The 9,270-nt window shown below is 36.8% G+C and overlaps 1 long non-coding RNA gene across 1 annotated transcript; it reads right to left on the reverse strand.

Annotated features, from left to right (window-relative positions):
• Positions 1–4,353: 4,353 nt before the first annotated feature.
• LOC150080191 (uncharacterized) lies at positions 4,354–9,031 on the reverse strand. Its single transcript, XR_016547429.1, has 2 exons — positions 8,662–9,031; positions 4,354–4,445 (listed from the first exon to the last, which is right to left on the reverse strand). It is a non-coding gene; the product is annotated as an uncharacterized LOC150080191 (long non-coding RNA).
• Positions 9,032–9,270: the final 239 nt, after the last annotated feature.

The following is a 9,270-nucleotide window of genomic DNA, read 5'->3' on the forward strand; positions in this document are numbered from 1 at the left end:
AGAACATGCGTTGAAGAAAATGAAGAATCAGAAAGCCCCGGGGGATGATGAAGTTACTGTAGAGTTGTTAAAATTGGGAGGAAGAGGCATAACACAAAAACTGGCAAGGCTCTTCACAAAGTGCGTTAGAAAAGTTGTGACGCCTAAGCAGTGGAATAATGCAATCATAGTTTTGCTGCATAAGAAAGGAGACAAATCAGAAATTGGAAATTATAGACCAATTAGCTTGTTATCTCACATCTATAAGTTGTTCACAAGGGTCATTACTAACAAATTAGAAAGAATACTTGATGAGAATAAACCGAAAGAGCAAGCTGGCTTTAGGACAGGATTATCAACTATGGATCACCTTCACGTAATATCACAGCTAATGGAGAAAGCAAAGGAATATAAAACACCATTATGCCTGGTATTTGTGGTTTATGAAATTGCATTTGACTCCATACAACATAAGGCAATGATTCGGGCACTAGAAAGACAAGGCATAGATACCCCACATATTATGATTTTGAAGAAAATATATGAGAATTCTATCTCCTTTATTAGACTAGACAAAGACAGTAGGAAATTTAAAATCGAAAGGACTTCGACAAGGAGACACAATATCTCGGACGCTGTTTACTGCTGCCCTTGAGGAAGCTTTCAGAAGATTATGCTGGTCGCAGAAAGGAGTCAATGTGAACGGAGAGTACCTAAACCATTTACGATTTGCAGATGGCATTGTGGTCATAAACCACGATCCCAAAGAATTAGAGGAAAATCTTAATCAGTTATGCATAGTTAGTAAGGATTTTGGACTAAAGATGAATATGGCTAAAACAAAAATAATGATGAACAAGTATGCCACAGAAAGGGACATAATGATTGAAGGAGCAGTAATTGAAAAGGTCGAATCATATACTTATCTGGAACAAGTTATTAACTTTAATGATGATAAATGGTTGGAAATCAAGAGAAGAATAAATTTTGGATGGATAGCATTCAGGAAATATAGTCACATACTGAAGAGAAATATTCCAGTTTGTCTGAAACGTAAAGTAATGAATCAATGTATACTCCCCACCATGACTTATGGAAGTGAAACTTGGGCACTTACCAAAAGAATGGAAGAGAAGCTGAGAACTACACAGCGAAGAATGGAACGAATTATATTGGGAATGATAAGAAGAAAAGATAAGAAGATAATTAGATAAGAAGAGAAACACATGGGTTAGGCAGCAATCTCAAGTAAAGGACATTGTTATCAAAACTAAAGAACTAAAATGGTCCTGGGAAGGACACATAACTCGAAGACATGATGACAGATGGACTAAGAAAATAACAGAATGGTACCCAAGAGGAGCTAGGAAGACAAAGGCAGAGATGGATAGATGAAATTCATGGATTTGTGGGTAGTAAAAGGATGGCCAGTGCTCAATACAGAAGGAACTGGAAAGTTCTTGGAGAGTCTTCATCCTGTAGAGGATTGAAAATGGCTGATGATGATGATGATGTGACTCAAAACAAAGTACCCAAAGTTTCAGAAAGATATCCACCCTATATCCATTGGATTCTCTTCACTGAAATTATTCGACAAGCTAATACACTCGTGCACCTTCAACCATTGACTCAACACCTCTTTCTATCTCAATACGTCCGTGCAGCAAAGTTCCACAATATCTAACTTTCTTGATACAGTTTTTTCGATTCCGATGTGCCATCGGCAACAGATCTCAGATAGACACCATCTTCTTTAAAAACTTTGAAGTTTGCTTTTGACAATATATCGATCAAAACTCTACTTTTTCATTTTAAAAATTACTTTGAGGTAAAAGTACTAATTTTCATTCATGAGAAACTCCTTGTGGAAAAATTACGTGTAGTATTACATGGCCTGTACCAGTTACTACCCATGTCTATGCAGATGCGCATCAAAGGTAAGATGTTGCCAACTATTCTCTTTATGCTGGTCTTAGAGTCTGCTCAAAAGACAATTGATAAGTCAACACATATTCTCATCCTAAGCATCTTCAGTAATGAGGGTACTTAGATGAGGGGCATAAATTCAAATTGAGGAAGGATGGTTGTAGGATAATGTGCAGAAGTTTGCCTTTAGCCAATGCAGGGAGTTGATTGTTGGAACAAACGTCTACTGTCGTTGTAGAAGTGGGATTAGTTTGAATAAATTCTAGGAAGAAATAGATAAATTATTGGAGGCAAAGGGTGTGAGAATTTTTTTTTCGGTTCATGCTTTATAAGCATCAGCCGAAAAAAAAAAATTCATCAGTAGTTCATGAACTTCCAAGGAACGCGTTGAAATCTAATGACATGCCAACGTCAACTTCTATAGGATTTTCATCGATGGGTATATGGGTATAATTAGGTTGTTCCTGTAAAAGGTTCAATTGTTGACAAAGATTTTTTTTTGGGATGATCTTGAGAAAAAACACCAGAATGTCTATTTACTTTCTAGAGCAACCGTAATGGTCCACCTACTTTATAGTTGAGTTTGAAGTATTGGCAGAGCTGGATGTAATTTGTCTATAATAAAATATAGAACTTCTGTTACTAAGGCAGCTATAATTCTTTTAGCTATAATCCATTGTTTCCAGTTGGTCAGTGAGCCATTATGGTTTCATACTTCGGAGGAAAATTAAGGCTTGAGAAGTTTTAAAATGAAACAGATTTCCGGATTCTAGATTTTCTAGGCGTTCCTTTTTCTAAGGTCTATCTGTTTGGTTACTTGACTTGAAAGTTTTGGCGACGTACTTCTCGAAGTACGTATCCGCATGTAATAACTCGACTCTCAGTGGATGGAATTTCATGAAATTTTATTCGAAACTTCCAAAGTTCCATTAAAATAGGACCAATAGAAATCCGGAAATTATTATATATTTTTTCATACATATCACATAAGTTATCCATATACCGATCCTCTTGCTAAAGCACTGGATGTATGTTTTTTTTTTTTTTTTTTTTTTTTTTTTTTGGCGGGGTGGGGGCTGTTTGGAGGAGCAATAAGGCACATACGCAAAAAGGGACTATTTTCAGTTCGCACATAAAATATGTTGCTTGCTTTTTTTTTTCTCGTTTTTTGTTTTAAATCATAAATTATTGCAATTTGCTAAAGCGCTGAAGTGCGCTACTTACGTTAGCTAACTTGTTCCTAGAAGATGAAGGAAACGAGATCAGATCCAACAGAGGCGTCATGTTTTAAATTGATAAAGCGAATTTTAGGTCATCCATAGTGATAATTATTTTTTTAATCAATCACGTTTGGGCACATAAATGTTTCAGCTTGTTTCTTTAAGGAAGAGCGGCTGAGCGAACTTTTTGCTTTGTTCTGCACGTTGAAAGGATTTCCTATTCATTCAAGAAGTCGGTAATTGGCTGATATCTTCTGGTTGATTGCTTGACTAGAATCCAGAAGGGTTTGATGTCTCGACAAGTAACTAAACTACGTTGAACTCATTCAAAATATCTGTTATCCTTGAAAGTTTTGACTTCGTCTCTGATTTTAAATCTTTCCCAGTAGGTTACGCTTCCTGTTTTTTTGAATTTGTTGACATATGCCATACTCCTGATTTTATTCTATTAATGCATTAGCGTTAATAACAATTTAATGAAATGGCTGCGAGTTCATTCACATTACGGTTTCGTATAACGGTGCTCAAATTATAAAGCTTCTAATTAAACGTGTATTTGGCCACCCACAGAAAGAGATGCTGGGATTTCAGGTACTGTTACTACATCCCCTCATGAGTATTATTGAGAGGATGGCACTCAGTTCTTTGCCCCTTTACGTCATTTTGAAATTGCGCGCGGCAACTGAGCAGTCCAAATTCTGATTCATAAACTGAGAAATCTATTGTAGGTTTTCCTATTTTCTGGATGAAAAATCTAAGTTAAAAAAATAATAAAAAATCAAGATGCAACCGTTTCCCAGCAAATTCGTTCTCGATTGAAAGAAAATAAGAAAAGGGAGAGAGAAAAAAAACAGCCCATAGAAGTATTTTCCTCTCAAGAACACACCCGAACCTAGTCCTTTTCAACAAGATCCAGGGGGAAAGTTTTAGCACCTTTGCTAACGGTAAGAACTTTATTGCTCTGTGTAGGTTTCTTGAATTCACCTTTTCTATAATGTTTGTGTTTAGAAGTACGTTGACTTTAATAAGTCCGCTTCTGGTTATATGAAATGTGCCTAAAAAGTTAGGGAGGAAGGACTAATTATTATAAAATTTCCTTAGAATGTTTCGAAAGGAAGAGTTTCAGTTTCTTAGTAATTCCGAAAAAAATAAAGAGATCAGACTCATCTAGCTCGAATTTTCAGGCAAAAAATGAAACCTTCTAAATATACTTTGGAAATGGTTACTCACCTTTAAGTTTAATTTCACTTTAGGTCTGAAAAGTCTTCATAAGATGGCATACGTTCACGAAAGCGAATCAATTCATCTAGAGGAAAGTCACTAAAAAAAAAAAAAAATACTTAATCATAAGTAGAGAATAATGGCCAAATACTTTCCAATAAAATAAAAAAGTATTTTAGTAAAGTGACATATACAGGATTCCATAATTACATTTCACTAATTAAACGCATCTGCAGCAAAAAACCGTTGAGTAAAAGTGTTCAGATTTGATAGCAACGATATGTAGACTATGCAGTCTAGAACGTTTTTCAAAACTTTCCCTTAAAAAGTTTATTAGTTTTATTCAGTCAGGTGCAAATGTAAGTCGTGCAGTTGTATAAAGAAGAGTTGATTGCCGTACTCCTAACGTACTAACCTGAGTGACACTAAGAATCTTACACAGATTGTAGGATAAAAACACAATCCCACAACCTGTCTTATTTTCTGCCACCAGAAATATCAGAAAAAGTCATTTAAGACTTTTCTCAGTGCTTCGTAGTGCAGCCCTTCTATTTCCTCCTTCGCATAAACAGAAGTTTAATGAGGATGCGTTAGCGAGATCATCATTAAGATTATAAGAAGCTTTGTATAAATGAAATGAAAAGAAGTGTTTCAAACACATGTGGCACTTCAAAGATTTATATAAGAGCAAATAAGATAAATTATTTTTTTTGTGACGAAAAAGTTTAATAATAGAACAAGGAAACGAATATGAATAACGAGAAATTCATGGATATTTCTAACAAAGTACACTGCTCGACAAAATGAACAGAACACGCAGAAAACGTGGTGTAACTCGTTCAGCTTGCGATGAAGCGGGACAAAATTTGGTATGGCGATGTACCATAGAATAGTGATGAAATTAAGAGACAGAGAGAAACTTTGAACATCTTTAAAGGACATTTATAGTGGTTGTATAAGAAATGCCAAAAAGGTCACATTACAGAAGTCAATACAAGGTTCTCAAAAATATGGCCAGATGACATTAGTATGGCGTATGATCCCCTCCACGGTTAAACCGGCCTGACATCGGTGAACAATGCTAGATATAAGGATGTCTATAAGATTCTGTGGCAACAAATCCTGCAACCGTAGCTCACCAAGTGACCGAGGAGTTGGCTGTCAGCGTGCAATGAAACGCCCAAGGGCGTCCAACACATGTTCTATCGGATTTAAGTCTGGCGATCGTGTTGGCCACAGCAGTTGTTGGATACCTTCAGTTTCAAGATATTCCGACACCATTTGAGCGCATTACGTGTAGTGGCATTATGTGCATGAAAAGAAAATCTGGGCCAATCGCACCCCTAAAACGTCGCACATAGGGTTCAAGGATCTGTTTTCGGTACTTCTGCGCAGTTATGGTGTCCCTATCAAAAACATGAAGAGGAGTGCGGCCTTTGATCATTATTTCGCCCTACACGAGAATACGAGCTCCACCCTCTAAGTATCGCTTTCTCTGATGTTGGAGGGATGATAGGGCATTCTTCGTTGTCTCCAGATGAAATAACGTCTAGAATCTGTTTGTAGGCTAAAACAGGACTCATCAGAGCACAGAACTGTACCCTATTTTTTTAGGACTCAAAGTCACATGCTCTTGGCACCAGTTTCGACAAGCTTTGCGGTGGTTTGAATTAAATGGAATACAATTAAATTCAAACCACTGGTTTCCTTGCATAGATTCCACTTGAATTGAACCTCCTTAACACAGTCCGATTGGAAATATTTTCATCTGTGGGAGCAGCAACTTCAAGAGACAATTGATGAGAGAGCACATAATCATGTTCCGTCTTGCTTTTAGAGCCAGATAGCGGTCTGTTCTGATTAAAGCAACCCTCTGGCGACCTTGGCTAGCTCTTCTTATAATGATTCCTGTCTCCTGAAACTGCTTACATAGTACCGAGACGACAATGCCTGACACATAAGCTAATGTGCCACCACCTGGGACACCCGGCTTCAAGTCGTCTAACACCAACCATCTGTAAGAATCATCTAAACGACGATGACTTCCTACCTGAGTACTGGAGATGTGGCTATCTCACTGAGGAAGCCGAGAAATGAGAATGAACTGATGTGGCCGCAACCCCTGTTTTTATAGGCATAAATAATTTGCCTGATGTGTGGCTCTGTGAGGTGATAGATCGATTTCTGTTGGATACTCGAAATTTGCTACCTGGATGCGTATTACTCGTATACGAAATATTCGCTATCGGCGACAATGTTCAGAATAAAATATTCTGAAAATCATTTTGTTCTGTTTATTTTTTCTAGCAGTGTAGGTTTCAACGATTTGTCTTCATTTAGCATTAGCATTTTCACACACTAAAACAAAACAAAAAAAAAAAATGGTTCTCTGACAGATTTTTATCAAATGGCTCGAACAGAAGAAGTCAAAAGAAACAAGCTGGAGAACTGAGCAATGAATGGACAGACTTTCTATCCGTAATACTGCAACTACTTGTGTGCAGATAGCAGTTTAGACAGATAACTTAGAAAAATGCTAACTAAGCAGAGGTAAGTGATAGACCAAGTTTTTGATAGTGTGTTATCAAGTACCAATAAGAATGTTTCATTTTCTACGAAAAGTCGCCGAAAAGGCTTGAAAATGTGTGCAGGATGCATTGTGGAGGTGTTGCAAATGGCCTTCTTGGATGGCACAGTTGGTACAATCACTATCCTCTCCATGAGACCTCAGTTCGAATCTTGTCGATGATATGAGGAATTTTTAAGGGCCTTTTCGCAATTCGTTGATGAGTTAGTTGGTCTCAGAGGAGGGTAGCATGGTTTTTTTCACCAAGAAACTCATGTTTTTAGCCGAGAAAACAGGCAAATCGACCACAGAATGCAAGAAATTTACAGACATAATATATACGGCGCAATATGGCCTAAGTCGCTGATGCGCCTGAAACGCTGCATTAAAAAAAAAAAAAGTGTTGCATTTCATGGAACAGAAATACCCTTCTTCGAAAAGAGACTCCATTCACATCGCTGTTGGTAGAATGGAAATCTTCTGCTTGCCGTGAAGAAATCGGATAACTGCTCCCATATCTTCACTTATCTACGTCTCGAGTAAAACGCCTGTTCTAACTCAGTTACCAATAAAATGAAGGTGTACTAAAAATAAGAAAGAAAGTTTACTTCTATTCTCTAATTCATATGTTTTATAGTCTCTTGTAGAAACTCATCGCTTTACACACGTTAGAAACACAAATTGAAACTATGACTGAAATTTTCAGAAAATTGCAGTCATAGTTGTGATTTCAGTAGGGTGGATGTAATTTATTTTAAATAAATAAATATACGTGGCTGAACGACCACAAGTGGGTATAACCAGCCAAGAATGGTACATAAATTGGCGTACAGCCATTTAATTAAATTTAAATAAAAATAATAAAATAAAATAAATAAACGGGCGCGTACAAACCAAATTTGAGAAATACTGTTCACTATTCGGTCTTGAAACTGATTACCGACATGGTAATCATCCAGAGAGAACGTGTGATTCGCTTTAATCTCTCTACTCTTGTGTTAGTGGTATTGAAAGGTAAGGCATCACCATGAACGAACGCATCAGTTTCCACATATTTCAGGAAGACACTTTAAATGTTCGAAAATATAGGAACGAGATTCCTGAGCCCACTCTGATGCTTTTTCAGATAAGCTATATTCCTCAGCTGGTCGACAAAGTCCTCCAAAGTGTGGAGATTTCGAATCTGAATCAGATTGAAAATGTCAAGAATTGAGACGAAGTGAATCTTATCCTCCGCCCTCACATAACGTTCTATGTCCAGAGGACTCCACTGAAATGGAGCGGAATTTATTATCGCCGAAACGTATAAACAATATGAGAGCTCCTTGTAAAATTTTTTTGGCTTTCGGGATGGTAAAGCTCCCTATTAAAACTTTCAGTTATGCAGGACTGGCTCTTCACTTTTGGGTAGACACACGATCTCATAAGTATTATTCATGGACTCATAGGCCCTTTTCTTTTTGGATTCAATATCATTAATTTCACGCACTAATTTCTAGTGCTATATAAAATCTTTTTTTTTTTTTTTTTTCATTTTCTTGTAAATTGTATTGCCATTGCATTTTTATATACAATTGTTTCACTTTTACGTCCATACAGGCTTAAAATATAAACAAAAGTAAAAAAAAAAACTCTGTCGCATTTTACAACACGAGTTTGTTGGTTCCAGTGTTAGTATAGGCTTCGTTACTTTAAAATCAAGGTATGTTTAGAAATAAAAGTATTGCACGCTTTCAGAAATTTTCTTACCTGTGAGATCGTTTTATGCCAAAAATGTATCCACAGTAACAGCCACTCTTGATTCCCTGATGACCTTCACAGATCTCATCACAAGTCAATCTTCTATAAGCAGGCGTAGTAGTGGCTTCTATTACGAGTATCAGACACGAAGTAAATGCAAGCATCATTATTCTATTTTCCATTTTAATGCGATAGACTTCCCTCCGTGAATATCGTAAAGTGAACTTATTTTGGCAACTAAATTTGGTATGCCGTATATTTAGAAATAGGGAGAGTTGCAAAGAACGGACGGGAGAAAGAGAGTCCCAATCGATTACAAATCTAGGGAAACTGGAAAGTCTGTAGAGATAAACATGAAAAGCAAGTTCTTTATACTCTTTCAGTGATCGTAGGCTTATCGAAATTTGCCATTTGGGAGGTTATCTCAGTCCTGTTCCTCTCAATGACATCATGGTGACGTCGATTAACGGTAGGCTGATTAATATAACTTAATAGTCATGTGTGTGTGTGTGTGTGGTGGTTTTATTTCTTTTTTATTATCGGAGTGTACTTAGAATACACTAATATGTCCACAAGAATGATGAGGGATCTCTAATAAACCTCATTTATTTACATTTG

This window comes from Mastigoproctus giganteus, chromosome 9, assembly GCF_048544385.1.
Source record: "Mastigoproctus giganteus isolate SK-2022 chromosome 9, ASM4854438v1, whole genome shotgun sequence".
Taxonomy (NCBI): Eukaryota; Metazoa; Arthropoda; class Arachnida; order Uropygi; family Thelyphonidae; genus Mastigoproctus; species Mastigoproctus giganteus.